General features: G+C 46.6%; 1 protein-coding gene across 2 annotated transcripts in view; it reads right to left on the bottom strand.

Moving 5' to 3' along the window:
- The window catches only part of RAB3IP (RAB3A interacting protein), a 40,101-nt gene extending 26,702 nt beyond the window's left edge, over window positions 1–13,399 (bottom strand). Inside the window, exon 1 of one of the 2 annotated variants that reach the window (XM_069975110.1) lies at window positions 13,317–13,399. The gene's annotated coding sequence lies outside the window, so the exon portion shown is untranslated. Of the gene's footprint in view, window positions 1–13,034; window positions 13,114–13,316 lie in introns of those variants that run through there. The other variant, XM_069975119.1, reaches the window with a different exon arrangement.
- Window positions 13,400–18,954: the final 5,555 nt, after the last annotated feature.

Here is an 18,954-nt window from a genome sequence, read left to right as displayed (position 1 = left end):
ATATATATATATATAACCATTACATCCACCTTCCAAGATTTCTTTTTGCTCACGCCATTCTACGAGTTATGGTCCAATATATGGCATTTGATGTATTAAGTTGCAATGTGTTTTATGCAGATTCTGCTGTATCAACATATGGCATTTTGCATCCATACACTGAACTGTATGGTAGGTCTTTGCTGGATGCCTGGGATAATGACCTAAAATATGCTTGTAATCATTAAGTGTTCATTATCAGATTGGTATACAATTCTATATCAATATTAGGTGCTATTCCCATCAAGTTTGAACCCTTCAGTCAGAAGGATTCCCAATATCCCTCAGATAAAAGGCTACAATGTAACCCAATGTATACTCTATACGTCACTCAAATAGCCTTCTCGTGCGGATGCTCAAATCTTTACTACTGGATAACCCCTCCAACAATCTGAACAATAATTTAATACAGCGCTGAATAAATGACGACTGAGATCACATGGGCACCTTCCCTGAGTGATGAGCAGAGCCATTGTTTTAGCTGGATTCCAGCCACAACTGATGAGATCAGAAAGCACTCATAGCCCATCAGTTTAGCCATTAGATGCTAGAGTAAAATAAAACGCAACAGCCAAGGTCCATGGGTCACAGAATCAGCAGAGGACCTTGCAAGTCATCAATATCCACTGCAAGGTTGTAATTTCTAATCCCCAAAGGGACCAGGTTTTGTCCAGCATTGCCTATCGATTTCATATGTAATAGGTAGGGCCGGAGCGACATTGGCCTAAATCAATATTTCGGTTAATCGTACGTGTAGCCACAGTAACAATAATTGAACAATAATTATGACATGCCTCTTTTGCAAGCCACACCCCTTTTTGCAATACTGGTATAGAGCTACTAAAAGACGTGCATATACAGGTATACAGCCATGTACACACTACAGGATGTGTATACACAGGTAAACAGCTATGTACACACTGCACTGCATATACAGGTTTACAGCCACTACAGGACGCATATACATGCGGGGGGGACCTAGGGATAGAAGTGTGCGACTTTTAAGAGGGCACAGACTATGGGCTATGACACACTGCGTGCTGGGACCTGTAGTTCCCGCTCTAACAATACAGGATGCCAACTGTGCTGGGGCGCTCTGTAAAGACATGCCGGTTGGGAAAGGGACGGGGGCGCACTAACTGGACGGAACGGACGGCAGGGGGGCTTGCAGGGCGGAGTGACATGCCAGGTGGTAGGGGGCACTCTGTCAAGCTGTGCATGGCGGGGGAAGGGGAGTGCTCTGGCGCAGCACACCAAACCTGTGCAGCGCTTAAATACCACAGATACCGCCCTGGCGAAGTTGGTCGGTTTACCGATGCCAGTGATGGTATCAGTATTTTCACGTTATACCGCTCAGCCCTAGTAATGGGTCACCAGTTTCATCCAAAAACTGGGTAACAGTAAGGACCTATTCAGTGTGGATGTTCTTCTAGCTTGAAACCTTTGTTGTTGGAAGAGAATGTTAAGATTACTAAGGACCCTATTACACGGGACGATTATCGTTATATCGTTCAAATTCTCTGATTAATTGCAGGCAACGATCGAAAAATCGTTCGTATGTCGTTTATCGTTGATTTAGATGAGAACCTAAAATTATCGTTAATCGTTCGCTGTAATTCCACATTCGTTCGTCAAGTTCCGCATCTTGTAATTGTCCATTGTTTTGCTGGGATCAGAAGGAATAAACGATCATAATAACTATCACAATAACAATCGTAGTAACGATCGTATCTAACGTTTATCGTTCTATGTAATATGGTGAACGATTTCAGGCTAAGGATAAACAATCTCGTTTGCGATCGTTTATCGTTAAAAATCGCTCTGTGTAATAGGACCCTAAAAATGTATTAAAGTATTTTCTAAAATTTGTTAGGGTATATTCACACGAACGGGCTCGCAGAGAGATTCTCGCTGCGAGCTCGGCAGGTCCTGGCAGTTCCCATACACTACATACTTGCTGCGGTCTAAACGACCGCAGCGAGTATGTAATTATACCGCCCTTAACCCCTTCTGCTCCCCCGCTGTAAGCATACATTACCTCTCCTTGCTGCACGGGGTCCCGGCGTCCTGCTCTCCCGTCCGGCCAATTAGTGTGTTGCCCAGCCGCAGCCACTGATTGGCCGGACGGGAGAGCAGGACGCCGGACCCGTGCAGCAAGGACAGGTAAAGTATGCTTACAGCGGGGGAGCCGGCCGGGAGCAGAAGGGGTTAAGGGCGGCAGAATTACATACTCGCTGCAGTCGTTTAGACCGCAGCAAGTATGTAGTGTATGGGAACTGCCAGGACCTGCCGGGCTCACAGCGAGAATCTCGCTGTGAGCCCGTTCGTGTGAATATACCCTTAGACTGGATTTTTCTCCAAAACAAAAGAAACTCTGGACAGAACCAGCATGAGATGTGTGCAGCAAATAGAAGCACTATCTAGTCAGGGGATCTGCTGGCATAAAGGATGAGGAAGGATGAATATTATCCTGTAAACCTAAGAACAAACTAGGGCTGGGCGATATGGCCAAAAAATAAAATCTCGATTTTTAAAAATTTTTGGACGATTCTCGATTTAAATCTCGATTTTTTTTGTTTTTGCTAAATAAATAGGACATTTTTCTCCCTGCAGCATCAGATACGATTTTATTGACGTTTGAGACAACTATATTGTTTCCCAGTGTAACAGTGCTCCTCCTGTGCCCCCATGTAGTAGACAAACACATTGTGTGCCCCATATAAGTAGTTTTCCCAAATATGTGCCCTATGTACTCTGTGCCCCCATATAGTATAGGCGATCTTCTTTGTGCCTTCATCTAGGTAGGGAGTAGTAGTGAGGGTATAGTGGATAAGGGTGTAATAGTACAGGTAAAGATGAGGAGTGTGGTAGTAGTACAGGTATAGATGATGGGTGTAGTAGTACTACTGAGGGGGTATGGGGTGGACTGGGGGTCACTGAGTGGGTATGGGGCAGGCTGGGGGTCACTGAGGGGTATGAGGCAGGCTGGGGGTCACTGAGGGGTATGAAGCAGGCTGGGGGTCACTGAGGGGTATGGGGCAGGCTGGGGGTCACTGAGGGGTATGAGGCAGGCTGGGGGTCACTGAGGGGTATGAGGCAGGCTGGGGGTCACTGAGGGGTATGGGGCAGGCTGGGGGTCACTGAGGGGTATGGGGCAGGCTAAGGGTCACTGAGGGGTATGGGGCAGGCTGGGGGTCACTGAGGGGTATGAGGCAGGCTGGGGGTCACTGAGGGGTATGGGGCAGGCTGGGGGTCACTGAGGGGTATGGGGCAGCTGAGGGGACACTGAGGGGTATGGGGCAGGCTGGGGGTCACTGAGGGGTATGGGGCAGGCTGGGGGTCACTGAGGGATATGAAGCCGGCTGGGGGTCACTCAGGGGTATGGGGCAGCTGAGGGGACACTGAGGGGGTATGGGGCAGCTGAGGGGGTATGGGGCAGCTGAGGGGACACTGAGGGGGTATGGGGCAGCTGAGGGGACACTGAGGGGGTATGGGGCAGCTGAGGGGACACTGAGGGGGTATGGGGCAGCTGAGGGGACACTGAGGGGGTATGGGGCAGCTGAGGGGACACTGAGGGGGTATGGGGCAGCTGAGGGGACACTGAGGGGGTATGGGGCAGCTGAGGGGACACTGAGGGGGTATGGGGCAGCTGAGGGGACACTGAGGGGGTATGGGGCAGCTGAGGGGACACTGAGGGGGTATGGGGCAGCTGAGGGGACACTGAGGGGGTATGGGGCAGCTGAGGGGGACTAGGCAGGCGTGGTAAAGTGTCAGGACTGCGCGGTGAGGTGCAGGGCCGGCAGTCAGGAGAGATGTGGTACCGGCGGCTCCAGCCTCTTCACAGAGCCGCGGCTGACCTCTCCCGCCCCTTACACGTTAGTGCCGCGCTGAGCTGCGTCCCGCTCTCTTCCTGTCACACGTGCAGGTCCCGTTCTGTGGAGGAGGCGGCAGGGATCGCAGCAGAAGGAGAGAACGTCGCTGCGGGTCCTGGAGCTGTACAGCGGGCAGCGACGTTCTCTCCTTCTGCTGCGATCCCTGCCGCCTCCTCCACAGAACGGGACCTGCACGTGTGACAGTAAGAGAGCGGGACGCAGCTCAGCGCGGCACTAACGTGTAAGGGGCGGGAGAGGTCAGCCGCGGCTCTGTGAAGAGGCTGGAGCCGCCGATACCACATCTCTCCTGACCGCCGGCCCTGCACCTCACCGCGCCGTCCTGCAACTCTCTCCGGACCCGACACTTTACCGCGCCGCCCGCAATGATTTTTTGTGAAAATCGAATTTACGATTTTCACAAAAAATCAAATCGATTCTAACTGTCTGGGCGATTAATCGAATTAATTCGATTAATCGCCCAGCCCTAGAACAAACATCAGCATACTACAAGATTTATTTTATAGACACACTCACAATTTTCCCAGCAGGCTCCATATATGATTCAGCAGTCATGTATGCAACTTTGAAGCTATACTACAGTCACAGTTGTTCAGGTCACATCTCTCTCTTTAGCCCCTCAGTTCTATTTAAAGGGGTTTTTCAATCTCTCTGAATAAATGGTTACAGGCAGAGAACAAGGTGGCTAAAGTTTGTAAAAAATTTTTACCCAACTCAGTACCCAAAGCAAGTCTTACAAAACACAGAAAAGCTCTTTAACCCTTTAAGCTGAGAGTATGATATGCCAAATACCTAACATACAAGCATAGCATACACTATCGCCTTAACACTAATCAATGGCAGTTCCCAGACTTAGTGTATTAAAAGAAAAATGTTCTTTTTAGCTTTGGAAAAGCAGAATTTCACTTGATCAAGTATACTTTTATGGGCTTAAAGTTAGTGGCAATAAATGTTCTTTACAGATTTTTCCCACTAAAAAAGGAAACATGACTCAATTTATTGATAATCAAAGATTTTTTAGATTGCGAGTGTGTGCCTGGCAATCACTACCTCGGAGGATACAGCAATATTCCCATTTTCTATGCTAAGATCTAATACACAGCACATATTCTGCCAAACAGATTAAAAAAAACAAATGATGCCTTCTAAAAGCTTTTATAAGTCTCTCTCAGATGCCAGGAGACAGTCAATATGCAATATTTATTTATTAAAAAAAAGAAAGGGTTGGAGTTACTTCATGTAATATGAAAATAAAGAAAAGCTAGGCAAAATAGCAAGAAAAAAAACGCATCAAACACACCAAGCATGAACACAGTCCTAACGCGGTGGGTTCCGGCTCCAAGTACCAGGAGAGGACTTTAGTTGAACTGTGCATTCACATTACGGAATCCAGGTGGATAATGTAATTTCTTTAGGCGGATGGCGGAATCCACTCAAACATAGAAACGAGTCTATGGATTCCATAGTGTGAACGCACCCTCACTAGGAGACAGTAGCATGCAGAGCGTGAACTGACAGGCACCTTATTCTGTCAGGGGCCCGATTGGCACCCCTTTAACACAATCACAGGGTTCCAAATGGTTTTCATGGCAGTCAGAAGCCACTGCAGCTGCCATGGTACATCTGCTTGAACAGTCTGCTTCAGACAGGCTGCACAAATAGAGTGTCAATTACACTAATTAGTTCAATGCAATGGCCTTGCATTAATTATTGTATATAAAGGTCCCCTGGGGGGGGGGGGGGGGGGGGAACTTACTTGTAATAAAAAAAATATTAACATTTTATCACAAAAAAAAGATACTCGGTATCACTGCATGTGACATTGTCTAATGACAAACTTTTAATAGGAACCTGTCAGCCTTGACGGTGGGCCAGAATCCACCCTACCTCGGGATACAGCGTGGGATAGTTACCCTCTCCTGGCAGTCCCGCTCCAGATGCCAGTCCAGTCGCATAGAAATAGCAGCAGCGCTCATTATGCAAATGAGCAGAGATGAGTCTTAGATGATGCTTATAGGAAATCCCGGGGTAGGGTGGTTTCTGTCCCACTGTCAGGTTTGACAGGCTCCCTTTAAAATAGAGCATTACCAATCGTGCATGGTGATTACTGTAAACAATATCATAGATAAAACAGAATAAAAAACAAACGAAAAACTTCTACCCCAAACTGGTACCGATATAAACTACAGAACACAGAAAATAAGGCATCATACTGCTCCAAAGGTCAAACTTTTTTTTCTACATTTATAGGGGGGGGGTTCACACGTAACGGATCCACTGATTGGCTGAGCTCCCACCAGGAGCCTTCGAAGTAAGCCAGAGCATGGACCCGGTATGCACCGGGCCGTGGGGGGTTAAGGGGCTGCCTTTTACATATTGAAATCATATTGAAAGTAACAGTAAAGGGATCTGCAGCAATATTTCGCTGCAAACTTGCAGAGTGAAATCTGTTGTGAATCCGTTATGTGTGAACACGCCCTTAAAGTTACTCAGGGTAGGTTCAGACTACGGAATCCGCACTGAGAAGTTCCAGCTGATTCCGTGGCTCGTACCTGCTCGCAGTGGCGCGTCTATCTGCCCGTACCATAGACGCCATTCTATGGCCAGGCCAATTACGCGTAAGACAAGTCAGTTCTTTCGGTGGATCGTGGAATCGGCCTGGCCATAGAATGGTGTCTATGGCACAGGCAGATATGCGCGCCACGAATGTGTGTGAGGCACAGAATCCACCGGAACTTCTCCTTGCGAACTCCGTAGTGTGAACCAACCCTAAAACTTAAAAATATATCCAAGTTGTGCAAAGTGAGCTGCCGAAGAAATGCCATTTGACATGTCATCAGGCATGAAAAGTCCAACAAATTCCGTACTGAAATAAATCTTTTATTTATGGTACATAGTCAGATACAAAGAATGCATTCCTCGTACCCAACAATGTAACATAAACACCAGCTTTATTTCACTACGGATTCTGTTGGACTTTTAGATCCACCCAGTCCAGTTTTGGAGCCGTTTTGAACCATGGCAGCACGGTTGCTCAGTGCACTGTAGCCTTGCAGTGCTGGAGTCCTGGGTTCAAATCCCACCAAGGGCAACATCTGCAAAGAGTTTGTATGTTCTCTCCGTGTTTGTGTGTGTTTCCTCCGGGTACTCTGGTGTCCTTCCACACAAAAAACATATAGATAGGTGAAGCGCTGCGGAATCTGTGTGTGCTATACAAATAAAAACATTATTATTATGTCCCTAGGTGCTCTTGCACTCTTTTGTTCGTGGTCATGTAAAAAGTTATTGATCACGACGGGTCTGAGACCCACTGTGATCAGGAGTAGAGATAAGAGAATTTACAGTAATAAAGTGAAGAGTTCCATTCTCTCTGAAACCCAATCAGCCTGCTGCCTTTTAACTTACTGCCACTTAATGCCCCTCCTCATTGGATGATGGAAAAAGCTGGATCCAGTCCTGGGAAACAAGGAGACTACGGAGCCCAGATCTCCCAAAACCATTGAGAACTTTTCCCACTCATCGGCTGATCGCTGACACTTCTACGGTGAAGAGATTTATCCGACTGATTTTTGAAGCCAAAGCCAGGAATGGATTGGAGAAGAGAAGAAATGTATGTCTTTCTATTATGACCCTGTTTATGGTCTGTTGCTGGCTTTGGCTTCAAAAATTTGTCAGATAAATCTCTCTGTGTAAACACACCCTTACAGGGGTCTATTCTCAGTGTCTCAGCTTTCCTAGGAATGCTTATTGCCGATAATCAGCCCATGTAGAAGGGCCCTAACACTTTATGCCAAGAATGAGGTCAGGTCCTTTTAGGGGCAAAGCAAGAAAACCTCCGTCTAAAGATGGTTGTGTGCTCCTAAAAGAAAGAAACATACTTACATAACGGATAAGGATGAAAGAGACTGAAAGCCATCAAGTCCAATTTATACTCCTACTGAGTTGATCCAGAAAAGGGCAAACGGCCTCTATAACCCTAATTCCATCCACACTATGGATATTACAATAAATCTCCAAATTAATGTACACACAATTTCTTATATAAATTTTTTTACTGTTCAATTAATAAACGGCAGAGCGTTCCACAGTTCACCTCTAGTTAAGTAATCGCCATCTGTTATGATGGTGAATCCTTCCCCCTTGTCACGGTTACAGGCCTAGGTTTAAAAAGATCACTAAAAAACTGTTCATTCACATATTTGTACACTGCAATCATATTGCGCCCCCCAAGCCTTAAAACCCAATGCCACAACAATTTTTTTGGTTGCAATTGTCCATTTTCATCAACTTGAACATTGTCTAATGCCAGAAATTAAGTAGCAGTCACATGCACCAAAACCATCTGTTATGTTATAGTAGTCAATTTTATTCCCACCTTAAACAAATCTATTTTTTGCCTGTGTATATATGTTATCCATAACAATGTTTTCATTATTAGAAAGCAGGTAATATTGCCTGTGGAATAATAGGTTACTCTTCCTGCTAGATCTTTTCACAATTCTTTAGCTGGGATTATCCAACTTAAGCCTCAGGATGCAGTGCCAACACCAGCTGCCATTAGCAGCTATGTACAAATACATGATTTATAAGGACCTCAACCATTAAATGAATTCGAGTCTCGTGAATTCCAAAGAAACGCAGGAAATGTGTTGGAAATATTCTATTTAAAGACTATCAAAAGCCACACTACTAACTGTTGCCATATCCATCTCTACAGCTATATTTGGTTATCTCTGGGTATATTCACTTTGCAGATATATCTGCAACTGTCCCATATATCACATGAAAAGGATTTGCAGAAACCCCATTTGCTCCTAAAACAAACCAATGAAAAGACTAAGTGTTTTGGATCAAAAATCAATTTAAAGGGGTTATCCAACCTTTATAAACTGATGGCCTACCCTCATAGGTTGCCAGTATAAGACTGGGGGGGAGGAGGGGAGTGGGAGATTGGAGTCCTAGCTGATCAGCTGTTTGAAGGGGCTATAGCGCTCATGAAGTGCTGTATTTGTAGCAGTGTTACAAAATAGTGAAGCCTTGTTCTATTCAAGTGAATGGTACTATGGTACACACTGAAGCATTGCAGCACTTGCAGAATCACCATGACCTCTTCAAACAGACTGGCAGAGCTCCTGGGAATGAGACCCTGTCAATCTAATACTGACTACCTATCCGGTGAATAGGCCATCTATTATAATTAAACATTATGAAAGATATGATAAATGGCATGTACACTTAAGTGTCCTAGGGATCCATCAGGCATTCCTTCACTGCTTTTCTTGCTGCCAGAAAGTACAAGAACCCCAATGACCCTACTAAAGGGTTTTTTCCATTTTAGAAAGTGATGTCATTTTTGTGAGACACATCATCACTTTTTGGTCAGTGGGGAACACTGCCAGGCAGGAGAAAACTGCATTAATAAAGCTTCTTTATCCTGAGGTTGGGTTGGCATCCAAGCAACTGGTCCCAGAAAAAAAAGTCTAAGATGAAACCAGAAAAGAAATTAAATGTAAAAAAAAATCCACCATAAATTAGCCACAACCATTCACCTGCAAGCCTGCTTCAATTATGTCAGTGAAGCCAATCACAAGTCTCTCATTGCAGTGCCTGTAGAGGCCTGGGATTGGCTTCCCCATCATGTGGATGATGTACGTGATGTCATGGCTACAGGCCCAGAGGCAGATAGATAGTTATTACTGTCAGGGCTGTGGAGTCAAGAGTCAGAACTAGTTTTGGCTGGAGTCGGAAAAAATGTACCGACTCCAGCTTTAAAAAAAAATCTTAGAACAATTTAAAATTGAGTTTTGATATGAAAATGAAGTTTTGCTCATCAATGTATATTATGAGCTACATTCTAATAGGACACTGGCCCTATTAGATAGGGGTGGTCGAGGAAAAGTTGTCAGTCACTATTTGGCGGTTTGTTTCTGAGCTGGAAGAGTCCATTGTGTGTGTGTGTGGGGGGGGGGAATCTGTGCTGTTCTCTTCCTGGATGCCTGTATATGAGCAGCAGTGTAATATGAAGATATCCTGTGTAATATAGAGGAGGAGAAGACATAAGTAGTGTAGCAGTAACCTCTGTCCTCAATGTGGTGTTTTTCCATGTGCGCGCTATGGCATGGACCCACACCCATAGTGACCCCTTTATATCACTATGTGTGATCCCCTCTATATCACTATGGCTGACATCTATATTACAAGTATCTGGCATTGTTAGCAGTGTTTCTGTATGTATGGTGAATATTTAGTTAAAAACATAGAAGATGTCAGCAGTAGAGATGAGCGAATACGATTCGATCGAGTAGGTATTTGAAAGATTCGAATTGAATCGAGTAGTGAGGCGAATACACGGGAAACATTTGAAAGCCCTCTCATCGCAGTTGGTGCTTTTTTTTAATCCAATGACCATGACGGGAGGGACCCTGGGAGTACGCACGCAGCGTGAAACGGCGTCTACTACATGACCTCGAATCTTAAATACTTGGCTCCCGCCTCTCAACCGCAAATGAGCTTTCAACCTAGCCGGGGAAAGATCTTGCAGCAGGGAGAGGTTTTAGTAGCGTTTTGGTTAGGCAGGCTTACTACAGAACCCAAAAGTCCTTTTCAGGGCTAAGATCAAGCAAAAAAGTCATCTCTGAATCAAAAGCACTTCTCAGTGCTAATAGATGATATAACAGCAGCATCAGCAGGTGTATTCATTCCAGTACCCTGTGTGTACAAGTGATAGTGTCCCTGTTTAACACCACTAAGTGCACGTTATACATATTGTTCCAGTAGCCCACTAAGGGCACCTGATATATACTGTTCCAGTAGCCCACTAAGGGCACCATATATATATACTGTTTCAGTAGCCCAGTAAGAGGCACGTGATACATATTGTTCCAGTAGCCCAGAAAAAGGCATGTTATACATACTGTTCCAGTAACGCACGTACAGCATTGCGCGTGGTACGCGCGAACAACATGACGTTCTGCGCATGCACATTGGAATCATGTATGTAATACTGCGCAAGAAATATGAACGAAATGTGTGAACATTGCCATAAATGTTCCTAAAGCGTTCGCAAATATTTTTCCTTCGCAACTGCAGAGAGTGTCATTATACAGCGATTTTGGGGTGTTAGGTGCACCCAGGCATGCTCCCCCTAATGTCCCAGTGTCATTTCGGAGATGTTTGCATTGTTTAGGGAGGTTTTATGAGGGACTTTGTGACCTCCAAGTGGTCAAATTTTGATTTCTAAGTGCCGCTAATTTTTTTCCCATAGACTATAATGGGATCGAGTACTCCTTCGAATAGTCGGATATCGGTGCCTATTCGATTCAAATTCTCAAAAGGTCAAATATTTCACTACTTGCTCATCTCTAGTCAGCAGGAAAAGATCACCTGCTCCATCTAGTCTAGTTGTGAGTAGTTCAGGACATGGAGGCTGGAGACTGGCTGCATCCACTGCACACACAGGAGAAGCTGCTTTATATCTTTCCTTATTCCCTCAGAAATTGACCCAGGATCATGTAGGACATTAGGGAGAAGCTGCTGAGCCAGTGTGATAAATAACTCCCCTGGTATATGACTGGCCATTTATGAAGGAGCAGGAGTCGGAGTCAGGAGTCTGAGTCGGTCCTGATAAAATTCAGGAGTCGAAGTTTAAGTCGGAGCTGCAGCTTACCGACTCCACAGCCCTGATTAGTGTGTATATATGCTGGTTTCCTCATTTTTACATCATTTTCTAAAAATCCCAGGCAATTGCTTTAAATTCTAGGGCAGCCATGTCAAACTCTGGCCTGCAGTGCTATTATTTTTAGCACGCAAAGGAAATCAACTGATTTCCTAGAGCTGGCCCACCAACTCTGCAGCGGATTATAATATGAGCGGTATGGACACCCACTCAGACCACCCATATTATAGTCTTCTAAGCCACAAGCAGTTTTATGCCTGCACCCTGGAAGTGAGTGAGTCACGTCCCAGCGCAGGCAGCATGGTGACATCATCACACATGTCATATGCCAGGCACGTCCTGCAGCCGGAGGAGCTACAGAAAGGGAGCCAGTATAGGTAGGTCCAGACCAGTCTCCAGGAGGGGGCACTAATGGGGCAGTAATTAACAAGTATGTGGGGAACTATTGTGAGGGTTGGCTACTATATGGGACACTACTGTGGGGCTGGCTACTATATGGGGCACTATTGGGGAGCTTAATTGTCTTAGGCTTCTCTCCTTTACCCTGTTCTCTAAAATACCTAACATCATAATAGTTTATAATAGTGCCAGGAATGTTGCACGCCATGCGCTGCTCTGACAGTGCCAGGAACGCCATGCGCTGCTCTGACAGTGCCAGGAACGCCATGCGCTGCTCTGACAGTGCCAGGAATGTTGCACACACACTTTAATAAATATCAAAGTTGGTCAACAACTTTGACCAATTTTTTAATTTTGGCCCACAGGGTATATGAGTTTGACACCCCTGTTCCAGGGCATACACTAGGCGAAATATAAGGGAGGGCTAAATATACTGTATGTCAGCTTACTATAAGGGTAAACATGACAACACCAACAAGTTAAAGGGGTCATCCAGCGCTACAAAAACACGGCTACTTTCCCCCTACTGTTGTCTCCAGTTTGGGTGGGGTTTTGAAACTCAGTTCTATTGAAGTAAATGGAGCTTAATTACAAACTGCACCTGAACTGGAGACAACATTAGGGGGAAAAGTGGCCATGTTTTTGTAGCGCTGGATAACCCCTTTAAGTATTGTTCGAAAACACTACGAGATGGAAGATAAACTGGCTGTTTTGGAAGAAGAATGAACTTTGTGACATGGGCAATGGTAGGTGGGCACAATGTGAGATTCACAAGGATCAGTGCAGATCGCCCATGCTGTATGCCTGGCTGATCCTCCGGTATTGCACACAGGGCAGGAAGGCTAGCCTACAGGGTAAGTAAACACTGCAGCGCCCTGTGCCAGGCATTACATAGCACTCATTCTGCTGGGCCCTATAGGTGCCACAACAAGAAAGTAGGTGAAGTGCCCAGCCTTACAGAACATGCCCTGCCGAGAATTCCCCCACTAACTCCTGTGCCCCAGGTCGGTGTGGTTACAGAGCTGCCATACCTGAGCGAGGTGGACACCGGGCACCGGCGGGGGAGGCCTCCCGGGCATACAGGACTGGTGTAGGAAAGCCTGACGAGGTCATATGTGAGCACTAGCTGCAGGGCACCAGACGCCCTCTGTGTCACCCCTCTCCCCGCAGGGCACAGCCTATGTAAACACGGGAGCTCCAGTGCCTGCCCGCACACAGTGACAGAAGCACACACACACGCACCTCTCACAGGAAGCGGCACACCAACAACACCGTGTGCCACCCCAACCCCGGGAACACCCCACCGCACTCACCAGTTATTACCACAAGAGAGAAGGTGATCGGCGCCCGTGCCCGCGCTGCGCGCAACCAACAAAGACGGGCAGGTGCACGGCGAGAACACACAAGCACACCGACTGGAGCCGCCCACGTGACGTAATCCCGGGGCAGTCGGCCAATCAGAACTCAAGAAGTAGCTGCACCTGCGTCCGGACTGGGAAGCGTTACCAATCAGCTCGCTAGGGAGTATGAGTGTGACGTCAGAGCGCGCAGAGCACAGGCGCTGTGGAGAGAGGACGCGGTGCGGTACTCGCGGACATCAGGAGTTCGTACGGCTCCTGTGCGGTCTAGGAGGCGGAGGAATCCGGGAGGCGGGAGCTGGTGTTATCTTGGGCACGTGGTTTAGTACAAGATTTTGGTTAGATTTCTATCAACGCCAGGATGCTAGTCTTATGTGTGTAGGTACATGAGAGTGGGCAGTATGGGGCAACCAATCAGAGCTCATCTTTCATTTTTCATATATCTCTGGTATAATGAAAGCTCAGCTCTGGTTGCTATAGGCAATGAATTTTACTATATATGTATATGTCTGAAGTTTTTAAAGACTGTAGTTACCCTGTGGCTAAGACAATGCTACATAATATATCACCATCATGTTATAGAGCAGGATCAGCTGAGGAGATTGTTATATATATTTTTGTAGTAAAAGATTCAGTGCACCTTGTTGAGGAGTCCAGTGGACAGTGTCACTCAATGGACTGGACTCCTTGGCATGGAAACATCAGATTTCAATTAATAAATTAGTAAAGATATATATTGATCTGTTTAGTTCCTCTATAACATGATGCCAATAGGTAAGGTAGGATTTTCATGGTGACGTTTCCCTTTAATTTCCAGAGCACCCCCTGTGAACAGCACATCCAGCAGCTAGATGGGCTGTGAGAGACTCACTAAAGTGTCACTGTCATTATAACTTTCAAAATCTAAATCAACAGTAGATGTGATATAAAGCAAGTTTGCAATTAACATTTTTTTCCATTTATCAAGCTGTAAAACAAAGCTATACTTCGCTATACCAGAAATCCAGGTCCAGTCTCCTGAAGGCAGCTTTTTAGTCTTGTGCTGGTTGAAAAAAAAAACAGACTAAACACATGAAGTCCCAGCCAGTACTTAGAGTTACGGCTCAATGTGTCCTTCAATCACATGACTGCCTTCTCTGTGAGAGGTCAGATGACCTGGGAAACACTGGACTTCCTGTTTTTAGACTGTGGAAATTGCAAACTCAACTACTGTTGATTTAGGTTATAATGTCAGGGACACTTTAAGGTCCTGGTAGGTTTCTGGAGCCTTGCTTACGGCATCCAATGGCTGCTGGAGAGTATGTGGGGAGACGCCATAGAACAAACACAACAAATCAGGTGATCCCACAGATACCCTCACTTCTGGGGAATTAGTGGACTAAGGCCCCATTCACACGTCCGTGTCAGTTTTTACTGTCAGGAAATCCTGATCAGGAGACCTCAAATGTCATCAGGACAATATCAGGATTTCCTGACAGTAATCCGTTTTTACCATCAGGAAAAACCTTCAGGATTTCCTGATGAGAAAAAAAAAATAGTTCTTAATATGGTCTAGTATGCCAACATAAGGGATGATGGGAGTTGTACTTCTGCAACCTGGATGGCCACAGGCTGCAAAACTACAACTCCCATCATGGCCTGTCAGCAGAGGCATGATGGGAGTTGTACTTCTGCAACCTGGATGGCCACAGGCAGCAGAAGTACAACTCCCATCATGGCCTGTCAGCAGAGGCATGATGGGAGTTGTACTTCTGCAACCTAGATGGCCACAGGCAGCAGAAGTAAAACTCCCATCATGGCCTGTCAGCAGAGGCATAATGAGAGTTGTACTTCTGCAACCTGGATGGCCACAGGCAGCAGGAGTACAACTCCCATCGTGGCCTGTCAGCAGAGGCATAATGAGAGTTGTACTTCTGCAACCTGGATGGCCACAGGCAGCAGGAGTACAACTCCCATCATGGCCTGTCAGCAGAGGCATGATGGGAGTTGTACTTCTGCTGCCTGTGGCCACAGGCAGCAGAAGTAAAACTCCCATCATGGCCTGTCAGCAGAGGCATAATGAGAGTTGTACTTCTGCAACCTGGATGGCCACAGGCAGCAGGAGTACAACTCCCATCATGGCCTGTCAGCAGAGGCATGATAGGAGTTGTACTTCTGCAACCTGGATGGCCACAGGCAGCAGAAGTACAACTCCCATCATGGCCTGTCAGCAGAGGCATGATGGGAGTTGTACTTCTGCAACCTAGATGGCCACAGGCAGCAGAAGTAAAACTCCCATCATGGCCTGTCAGCAGAGGCATAATGAGAGTTGTACTTCTGCAACCTGGATGGCCACAGGCAGCAGGAGTACAACTCCCATCATGGCCTGTCAGCAGAAGCATAATGAGAGTTGTACTTCTGCAACCTGGATGGCCACAGGCAGCAGGAGTACAACTCCCATCATGGCCTGCATGATGGGAGTTTTAGTTCGGGGGGGGGGGATGTTGTATCTCACCTGTCGGCGGCGGCTGCTGGTGAGTCCCGGGCGGGCCGGCGGAGATGCAGAGAAGAGTGGCGAGCTGGGTGATCGGGCGGCTGCTGTCCGGTCCGGGGGTGCAGCGAAGAGTGGTGAGTTCCGGGGGGGGGGGGGGGGCGCTGGCGTTGTGCGTACGGGTAATCCGGCGGCTGCGGTCCGGGGGAGGGGGGGGGTTGGGTGGATGCTGTCCGGGGGAGGGGGGGAAAGCTGTCCGGGGGAGGGGGGAAAGCTGTCCGGTCCGGGGGGAGGGGGGGTTGGTGCATGCTGTCTGGTCCGGGGGGGGGGGAGGGGGTTGGAAGCTGTCCGGTCCGGGGGGGGGGAGGGGGCGGAGTTGGTGGAAGCTGTCCGGGGGTCGTGGCGCCGGGAGGGAGGCCTGTGCTGCCGTTGCCTGTGCGGTGGGGAGGAAGGGGTGCCAGTGGTTGCGGGGGCCGGCCGGCTCTCACTTATCCGGAATCACGGGCACTTTCCTGATGTACTTCAGGAAAGTGCCCGTGATACCGGCGCTCCCATAGACTTCTATGGGAGCGTCCGGGCCGGAATTCCGGATAAAAATAGGACATGTCCTATTTTTTCCGGATCTATTTTCCGGAACGGACACCCTTCCGGAGAAATCCGGAAAGGTGTCCGTGACTAATTAAAGTGTATGGGTCCGGAAATCCGTCCGGATTTCCTGATAGGAAATCCGGATGGTTTTTCCGGACGTGTGAAGGGGGCCTAAGGTAGTACTTAGAAGTCTAGGTCATGATCTTCCAACCTGTGTTGGACATTTTCAGACATGTCACATTTTTTTGCTGGAAGGTCCTCTTGACCCTAAAGAAGACAATCACCATTTACATAATTTGCAAGGGTTGATTCAAACCCAGATTGATAGAGAGTGCCTTCAACATAGATGAGCGGACCGAGAATGCCGTAAAACATTCCCCAGACCATAACTCTGCCAGCACCAGCTTGTGTTCTTTCAGCAATGGCTGCAGCATGTCTGTTCTGATGTTTCTCATCCATTCAATGAAGCAGAAAGCATGACTGACTAGAGAAGGCAACCTTTGGGCAATCAGCAGAGGTCTCATTTCCATACTGCTGTGAAATTTGAAGCCTTTTCTGCCTTTGCATCTTTGTTTGCAGAGGTATAGTGACCGTCTGTCTGCTTCAGAGCTCCATACACAGTAGGGTGTGTTAGACAGAAGTATGGTATCTCCCTGGTTCATTTTGGTAAAATGTTCAATGTTGTTGGCATGTTCTTTACGTAAAATAATGCAAACAGTAAAAAAAAAAAAAAAAAAGGGTAAAAACTTTCACAAGCCACAGTATTTTCGGTGAAGTTGCTCCAAAAAGTTTCCCCTATCGTACAAGTCCTCTCCCATTATATCATTTCTATTTTACCCTATGGGAGTATCCATGTTTTCCTGGACACCCTATTGCCAAAACGAATTTGCCTGTTAATAAATCCAGCAAAGCGAAACTGGTGGAATTAAAAAATTAGCGCTGCACAAAAAAATAAGACACAATGATGCATGTCCCCAGTTGTTTTCTTTTTATTGTGAAGCAAAAAACTAATTGCACTAAATAACACAATACTTTAGTGTTCATAACTACCGTATTTTCCAGCGTATAAGACGACCCCTGACTTTTTAGAAGATTGTCAGGGGTTTCCCGGAAAATGTTAGCTGCAGTTAACAGTTACCAGTTTCCACACGTTTCCTGGCCCATTCCCGGCGCAGGCAGTGTGACGTACACTGACTGCTTTGGGGATCCCCGAAGCTCTCCCGAGCAGCCGAGTGTCTCATCGGAAGAGCTCGGAGGCCAGGAATGAGCCCCTGGTGAGTTAATGGTTTGGGTTTTTGTATAGTGGTCGCCCCATACAGTGGGGATGCAGCCATTTTTTAGCTCCCCCACCATATGGGGCGACCATACCTGGCGTATAAGATGACCCCCGACTTCTAAGAAGAATTTTCGGGGTTAAAAAGTCGTCTTATATGCCGGAAAATAAGGTATTCATTCTCCCTAAAGTCAGTGCTTAGTACAGCCACCTTTTGTGGCATTTACAGATGCAAGTCTCTAGTTCCCGATCTTGCCACTGGGACTTTTGCCAGTTCTTCAAGGTAAAACTGCTCCAGCTCCTTTAAGTTAGATGTTTTGGCTGTTAAACAGCGATTTTTCAAGCGTGACCACAGATGGATTAAAGGGAATGTACCATCAGGCCTGGGCTGAAGCACTGGAGGCTGGCAGATCCACCCCCGGTGGGAGGAAACCCTAGCCCCTCTATGTTGCAGCTCCATTGATTCTAATGGAGCCGTGTCATAGAGAGGCGGAGGTTTCCTCCCACTTGGGCTGGGTCGGCCCGCCACGAGTGCTTCAGCCCAGGCCTGATGGTACATTTTCTTTAAAGCGAATGTACTATAAGGTACATTCATGTTAATATTGCCCATGTAAAGAACAGGGAAATTAGGGCTATGTTCAGACATGTTGGAGTCTCATTGCTGTACTGCAGCGTCTTCACAAAAATGATGCAGTAACACAATTAAATTATGCTAAACAGCAGAGAGGATCAGAGCTAGCACTGCCATTCCCATCTGGGTAAAAAAACAAGGTAAAAACAGTATATCCCATGTATGATAATATCGGATGAAGTCCTTATTGTCGAGCTCAACTTCAAAGATAAAAGATGCTTGATCATAATATGTGCATGGAGATGAAAAGGAAAAAAATTAAATCCAAATATTTCCTTACTTTACTCCAATATCAGATAGACAATACAGTGTTCTGTGTGGTGTTACAGGTAGAGAATACAGTGTGCTGTGTGGTATTACAGGTAGAGAATACAGTGTGCTGTGTGGTATTACAGGTAGAGAATACAGTGTGCTGTGTGGTGTTATAGGTAGAGAATACAGCGTGCTGTGTGTTGTTACCGGTAGAGAATACAGCGTGCTGTGTGGTGTTACAGGTAGAGAATACAGCGTGCTGTGTGGTGTTACAGGTAGAGAATACAGCGTGCTCTATAGCGTTACAGGTAGAGAATACAGCGTGCTGTGTGGTGTTACAGGTAGAGAGTACAGTGTGGTGTTACAGGTAGAGAATACA

This window comes from Dendropsophus ebraccatus, chromosome 1 (assembly GCF_027789765.1).
Source record: "Dendropsophus ebraccatus isolate aDenEbr1 chromosome 1, aDenEbr1.pat, whole genome shotgun sequence".
In the NCBI taxonomy this organism is placed as follows: Eukaryota; Metazoa; Chordata; class Amphibia; order Anura; family Hylidae; genus Dendropsophus; species Dendropsophus ebraccatus.
The sequence above is the reverse complement of the archived record's forward strand: the minus strand, read 5'-3'. Positions and strand labels throughout refer to the sequence as shown.